Below are 8,473 nucleotides of genomic sequence, written 5' to 3' on the forward strand. Positions count from 1 at the left end.
TTACTATATGACAGCATTGGCAGTGTAAACTACTTATATAAAGCTTTATGTTACAAAAGGTAGAAGACCTAGGCCTGGATGCTTTATACCTTGTATGCAGATGCTTTATGTTACAAAGTTTCCTTCTTTCAAATGTTTATTGTCCTTGACCTCATTTTTATGGTTCAGTGACTGCTTAAAAAATGTATTTTTTTTTGTAATGTGAAAACTCACTTATTAAGAGTAATAGGATGGCTTTATTTGGTATATGGGATCCTTGCTAGGTCTACATGTCTGTTGGACAGGGTTCACCTGACCTCAACATTATTTCATGAATCAGAGTTTTCATGCTTATTTCAATCAGTATCACAGATACTATAGGCGAAAGATCAACTATATTTGGTGTTTGGAATGATTGTAAGATGTGCATGCCTGATCATGTCTGTCTTGCAGTGTTCATCTGACCTTTACATCATTTTCATGGTTCATTGGTCAATATTAAGTTTCTCAGATACTATAAGGTATAGGTCAACTATATTTTGTGTAAGGAATGATTTCCTGGTGTGCATGTTGTCTGGCAGGGTTTATCTGACCTTGACCTCATTTTTATACGACTGCAAAAAAATTTTGCGGTCGTATATTGGTATCATGTCGTCCTCTTCGTTGTCGTCCGACGACACTTGGTTTCCAGACAATAACTTTTGTATTAGTTAATAGAAATCTATGAAATTTAAACACAAGGTTTATAACCACAAAAGGAAGGTTGGGATTGATTTTGGGGGTAATGGTCCTAACAGTTTAAGAAATTAGGGGCCAAAAAGGGGCCCAAATAAGCATTTTTCTAGTTTTCAGACAATAACTTGTGGAATGGTGTATGGATCTCTCTGAAATTGTACAACAAGTTTCCATACCACAAAGGGATGGTTAGAATTGGCTTTGGGGTAATGGCTCAAACCGTATAGGAATTAGGGGGAAAAAACAAGGGTTGCCTTGTTAATGGACAATCACTTTTAAGCACAATGTTAAATTTGGATTACCTCCCTTACACTGCTTTAAAATTATGTATAAAGAAATTTTGTATTGTCTTGAGGTGATTAGCTGTCAATTTATTTTCAGAAGTTACTAATAAAAATGCTGATTAAAGATATATTATTTTTAGACATAGAACTCCATTGGAAATTTGAATTGAGATAATGACCATATCTTGAGGGAAAGATTTTTTTTTTTTTTAAAAAGGTGAGGGGGGAGGTGAAAAAAATGGGGGGGGGATTAAAAAGAAATTGTTAGGGGGAAATTTTTTTCTCATTACAGATTTCAGAAATTAAAAAGAAAATTTCTTCAACAATTGTTTTTTTTGTAAAAAAAAAGGGGTGGGGTGTAAAAAAATGTTTTGCCAAAAAAAAAGGGGGTGATTTTTTTTTGGGGGGGTGGGGGGTCAATTCGCAACAGCATAGTGTATTGCACAAAAGCAAAACATTGAATATAACCAATTCTAAGTTCTTTGACTACAGTTATTCTGTGTCAGAAACCTATTATGTGTCAAACATTTAATTTCAATCCAAATTCAGACCTGTATCTAGAACGAATATTGTGTCCATTTTTGCCCCAACTGTTCAGGGTTGGACCTCTGCGGTTGTATCCAGCTGCGCTCGGCGAAGCATTTTATTATGGTTCACGCAATGTTCAGTTTTCGTAACGATGTCACAGACTTTGGTAAAATTTTACATACATCTTTGGCTCGTTGAACTATAACTGAAAATGGAAAAAAATAATGCATTAATGAAACATTACTGAGTGAATTCTTTCAAAATAGGTGAACATTTGTAAAGAAAGCACATAAAATCGGCGAAAAACGTTCTGAAATTTGTTTTAAAATCACACATCAAATGAATTGAAAACAACTGTCATATTCCTGACTTGGTACAGGCATTTCCCTAATGGTGGACTAAACCTGGTTTTATAGTGACCTAAACCTCTCACTTGTATGACAGGCGAATGTCTTAATAAGTTATTGTTCAAAGGGAGATAACCAAATTTCTTGTCACAAGATGAAATCCATTTTATGTTCACATGTTCTCCTTATGATGTAACAAGACAAATTATTCTTGAACAACATTTTCCTATTTGTTCAATCTAAACCTCCAGGATACACTAGTAGTAATTTGGATGATGACTAATAAAAAAATATATATATAAAAATATATATTTGTTAACTGTTACTGTATATTAATGAATATGGTTAGAATGTAGAAATACAGTGTGATTTCTGTTAAGATAAATAAACTTGAGTTATTTCTCTTCATACAACTTAAGCTATCTCTTCCTCCTATTAATTGTGTATTTGATGTGTTTTGTGAAATTTAAAATCATTACTAATTAATAATTAAATTTTAAGGTTTATAGTTTATTATTATTGTTTGTCTTCTTTGTGATTCATATATTAATTGAAATGCTATAGATATATTTGTGGGCCCTATAATTCGGAAAAATTTGTAAGGGTTCCGCGGAACTCAGTGTCTCGCCTACTTTTGCTGTTAGTCGCAGGCTCAACAAAAATGGGGAAACAATTATTAAAAATTTTCCTCTAAGATACTATCTTTTGATTGTAAGAAGTTCTGTTCAAGTTTGGTAGAAATCCAAGAAGGTTTATGAATCTAATAAATGTTTTAAAAACTTTAACTGCAGATTGTACGTAATGTTAACTGGAATAAAGCCAAGTCCATTTATAAGTAATATACGGAAAAACAGGAAATAAATTGTTACAAAATTTCCTTCTAGATACTAGCTTTTGATCATAAACAAGCTTCTGTCCAAGTTTGGTACAAATCCAGGATAGTTTAAGAAAGTTATTAAAATTGGAAAACTTTAACCACAGAGTGAATGTTATGTTAAATGGCAGAAAAACTAAGTCCATATATGAGTAAAATACAGATAAACAGGATTTTTTTTTACAAAATTTTCTTCTGGATACTATCTTATTATTATAAACAAGCTTCTGTCCAAGTCAGTTTAGTACAAATATAGGATAGTTTAAGAAAGTTATTAAAATTTGAAAAACTTTAACCACAGAATGAACGCACAGGCACTTGTCTCAGAAAAAAAATTCCTTTAATATAACACAAGGTACTTAACTCGCATTTTTGAAAAATGTCAGCCGGTCGCGAAATTCCGTTGTATGCGGATTTCTCAGTTGTCAATCCCACTAAAACTTGTTATGTCGTAGATCTAAATTGATTTTTCTACACAATGGTGTATAACACGCCTACCTTTGTTGTCAGAATGATCTATAGCAGGCCTACCGAAGTATGTGTTATATTATAAGGTATATAGGGGGGGGGGGGGGATTCTGAGACAAGTGCCTGTGAGTGAATGTAATGTTAACTGGCAGAAAAACTAAGTCCATTTATGAGTAAAATACTGATAAACAGGATTTTTTTTTTACAAAATGTACTTCTGGATACTATCTTATGATCATAAACAAGCTTCTGTCCAAGTTTGGTTGAAATGCAGGATGATAGTTTAGGAAAGTTATTAAATTTTCAAAAACCACAGAGTGAATATTTGTGGACGCCGCCGACGACGACGGAATGTAGGATCGCTATGTCTCGCTTTTGCGACAAAAGTTGCAGGCTCGACAATAAAGATATATTTGTATACAAGAACCTCTGATAATAATTCATAGGACTTTAACATGCACAATAAAATTAAAAAATTATACATGACCACTGACTTTCGATTGTCGAGTGCTTTTTGGCAGTCCATTTTGCTAGTAGATTTTGAAAACTCCAAAATATGCAATTCCTTGGTGTAACCATCTTTTTATTAAGTTTTTCAATGCCACACTTTTATATTTGATTTATTGTGAAATCTTATGCCAATCATATCGTTCTCAAAATCTCACATTCAAGTTGAAAGGCTAGTGCCAAGACTTGTTACATCAGATGTAAATTGGGATAGAACAAAACATTCAATATCTTTTATATGAACAAAGCAAAATGTCTAAAATGCAAGCTAAGTGGTTCATTAGACTCATAAAACTGACCTAATTTCTGAGGGATATAATGAATACTTCTGATCCTCATATATTGACTCATCTTCAGTTGGTCCTGATCTGATAATTTTAACCACCAAGTAACTTGTAAGCTAGGAACAAATGCGTTTCAATGGACCATGATTAAAGAAAGGGGGACGAGGGGTTGAACACCAAATAAGTCATAAAATGGATATAACTAGTATTATGATGTAAATGTGTACCACATATTATTGACTTGCAACAGTCCTGTTAAAATGATCTCATCACCATCTTTTAACATTATTTATGCCAAAATTTCAGTCTATAGCAGGGGCAGATTCAGCCATTTTTAAAAGGGGGTTCCCAACCCAGGATAAAGGGCGGGGGGGGGGGGGGGTTCCAACTTTATGTCCCCATTCAAATGCATTGATCGTCAAAAAAAAGAGGGGTTTCCAACCCCCGGAACCCCCCCCCCCTGGATCTGCCACTGTATAGACAATGACTGAGGATGGCCGAGCTCAAACAAAAACGCATGCAGTACCTGTCTTGCTAAGAATACCCCACCCAAGTATGGGAAAATATGAAGTAGGTGCGACAGATCAGTAAAGAGAGCACACACATTACTTCATTAACTTCTGAGCTACTGGCCAAATATGAAATAATTCTGTTCATTAGTATTGTAGAATTTTTTTTAAGATCATTCAACAAATTGAAAAATTAAAAGAATGAGCAAACAGAAAATAGGTATCAGACGGATCTGAAAAGTCCCAAGATGTTACACCTTATCACTGTTGAGCTACTGACCTAATAGGAAGTCATTCTGTTCTGAGCAGTACCTGAGAAAAGTGTGACAGAAATATTTATTGGACAAACAGGAAGACAGACAAGGTGAATGCAATATAGCCCCAACTCCTATAGAGTAGGGATATACATGTAATAGGACAACAAGCCATCATTGTTAATTTTCAAAGCAAATTTTTATTAATAAATATTAATATTTCAATAACCATACACAATAAGCCTTCATTTATTCCATATCAGTATAGCAGCTAAACTGCATTTCTCTTTAAGTCAGTTTATTACTGGCAATATATATATATATAACAAATAGTCTCTAGCTGGTAATCAGTGAACGGTTTAATTAAAATTGAGAATGGAAATGGGGAATGTGTCAAAGAGACAACAACCCGACCATAGAGCAGACAACAGCCGAAGGCCACCAATGGGTCTTCAATGCAGCGAGAAACTCCCGCACCCGGAGGCGTCCTTCGGCTGGCCCCTAAACAAATATGTATACTAGTTCAGTGATAATGGACGTCATACTAAACTCCAAATTATACACAAGAAACTAAAATTAAAAATGATACAAGACTAACAAAGAGAGTATATTATTCTTAAAAAACCACATCTAGGCATACATTGACAGAAAGAATCAAACAAAGCAGTATATACTTTCCTTGTTTGAACAAAAAATAATAAAGCAAAGAACACGAATTATAGTTATAAGAAAAATTATTATGGGTAAAAAATTGCTGTGAAGACTACAATTGCTTCAAATTTTGAAATTATGTTTTCTTGTATTCTTTTATTGTAAAAACTCTCTTGATAAAGGGAGATAATAGCTGTTTTTCATTCCATTGTAAATATTTGTGAAACTTGTAATAGCTTCTAAAATTATTAGCAAATAAGTTTTTATTCAAAAAACACTTTCATCTAACAACTAATGATGAAAAATGTCTATCATGAAACAAAATTGATTTAATCAAAATAATGAAAATTAAAAAAAAATGTGTAATTATTTTTAGTACTTTCAATTAAATCAAAAATACTTTACCCTCTTTCTAGATTTATTCAATCTTAATCCACTGGCAGGTTTTTGGTAATTTTATTGAAAATTGCTCATAAGAGATGACTACAATAATGTGAAAGAATAGCTTTAAAGCACCTGTTTTTAGATTGCAACAGAATAAACCTTCGCTTTTTTTTTTTTTTTTTTTTTTTTTTTTTTACATTTTTTTTACTAAGCTCTACAAAATGGCAAATTTTGATAACATCTGATGTGCTCCTATTACTTAGTAATGTCTAATTAATTATCTATCACCAAAGGAAGCGACCAGAATAAGGAGGTAAATAGGTGTATTCCCTCCCCTTGCCTTCAAGTAAACTTCCCCCTATTAGCTCCTCATTCATCACACCTGTATTTGCTTTCTGTGTTGAAAGGTTCAACAAATGACACAATACACATAGAATAGAACATGACTGTGATGTTTAAAAACATGAGCTGATTTATTAAATTTTGATTCATGTCATATTCAAGTGTATAATCTTTGTTTATAAATAGATTCAAGCCAAAAAAAAATCAAAGAAAAAGTAGCATCTCAAAATACTATCTTCAGCTTATAGATTTTTCTTATCTAAACCAACTGGCAGGTTTTGGCAACTTATTTGACACCAGTCTACTAAAGGTGTAAGAAGCACCTGCTGTTTGGCTGAAAGAGAATAAACCTTCACAAAATATCTTTCTCACCCTCACGTAAACACACACACATCAGATGTGTTTAAGTTGTCAGAATACTTTTGGATCCAATACAACTTAAATTTCAGAACAACCCATACTGCGATTTCCTAGAACTTGGTTTACAGTTTTATCTTTTATCTTTTTTTATCTGTTTTTTTTCCTTCTTTTTTTACATTATTTTTTTACTAAGCTCTACAAAGTGGCAAATTTTGATAACATCTGATGAACCCTTAAATAAATTACACATATCAGTAATGTTTATCAAAATCCGGCATTCTTATATAAGGTGTAATTATGTCCTATAACAAACACGATTAAGGATTCTGCAGGTAAAATAAGTTGTGTTTCACATGTAGATCTCTTTCTTGAAAGTCGTTTTGCTCGACTATTCGGAGAACTGCAAACTATGACAATCGGCATTCGCCATGATTTAAGCTTTCATGTTGTCTTTTTGGCTATTAACACACATACTATCTGCCCCAGCCAGTGACCTTACATAAATATTTTGATGCATTCCGTTGATTTTTCTCGTATAAATTGTTTTAGATTTTTCAAGTCGGTGCATTTTTTAGCAATTTCCTGTAGCAACCAACCAAGTTGCGGCACGCATAGTCTCAGATTTTCTTGAAATTTTGTTTGTTGGTAGCTATCGATAAACAAACAAGAAAATGTTGACAAAACATTTGTTTATGTCCCCGTTGCAATGGTAACAGGTCCCCTTGGATTTTGCCTCAAAAATGGATATTTTGACGAACAAAAATGACTCATTCCAAGCGGTTATCATGCACACATTTCAATTTTGATGAATATTTTGACATTTGTTCATTAAAATATAACACTTAATGAGTAAGATGAAACATAAAAAATAATTCTGATAAAAAGGGAAAAAGTGGGCAGCACTGATTTAAATAACGGAGTTTTCAGTGTATTCAAGAAGACAAATTATAGGCATTTTTCATGACATAATTTCACACTTTTGCATCCACAACCAATTATATTGAGGTAATAAATGTAAACTATCACTGTTGCCTAGGAATAATTTATAACTAAAGGTTTGGGAAATAGGTTGTTAGGGTGGTTGCTATGGGAACGTTAAAGTGTCATTTTTGTTATTTTGTAAAATAATTTTGACCTTGTTTTTAAAATAGCTCAAAAACAGTGACATATAAAGGATGAAAATCACTTGAGACATGTTGTGCATTCAATGACTATAAGGTTGACCCAAAGGTCAAAGGTTATTGATGACCTTAACCTTTGAACTTCAGTCTTTTTTATTAAATTTTGTTAAGAAATTGTAACAAATAAACCCATACAGTATATAGAAAAGGTGTTCAGTATGATTATTACTTTTATTTGGTAATAAAACAAAATGCCGGAGGTCAAGGTCATGTCATAAGTTCTAAGCAACGACCCTTACTTGATATAAAAGTACCTAGCAACAATACATATTTTGGTTCAGATTAATATGAACTATGACATGGATCCTTATTGAAAGATAAAGGGTCAATATTGTCAACATAGACTTTAGCATCCATTCTCTTATAGTTAGAGGTATCCGCCCTGAAATTTTCAGACGAATCAGACAACCCGTTGTTGGGTTGCTGCCCCTGAATTGGTAATTTTAAGGAAATTTTTGCAGCTTTTGGTTATTATCTTGAATATTATTATAGATAGAAATAAACTGTAAACAGCAATAATGTTCAAAAGTAGAAATAAGGGAGGTAAGCATAGCATATTGTAAAAATAAAGCAAAAGCAAACAGAGAACTAAGTCGGGAACTAGAAAAAAAACTGGAAGAGAGAAATAGGTTTAGAGATGCATAACCTCAGGAGGATGCATATTTAGATGAAGAAATAAAAGATTTAGAATTAAAAATAGGTAAGATATACGAACAGAAAGCTAGAGGTGCACAGGTTAGGTCAAGGGAGAAATGGGTTGAATATGGGGAAAAAAACAATGCATAT

The sequence above is a fragment of the Mytilus californianus genome, unplaced genomic scaffold (genome assembly GCF_021869535.1).
Source record: "Mytilus californianus isolate M0D057914Y unplaced genomic scaffold, xbMytCali1.0.p SCAF_2, whole genome shotgun sequence".
Classification (NCBI taxonomy): domain Eukaryota; kingdom Metazoa; phylum Mollusca; class Bivalvia; order Mytilida; family Mytilidae; genus Mytilus; species Mytilus californianus.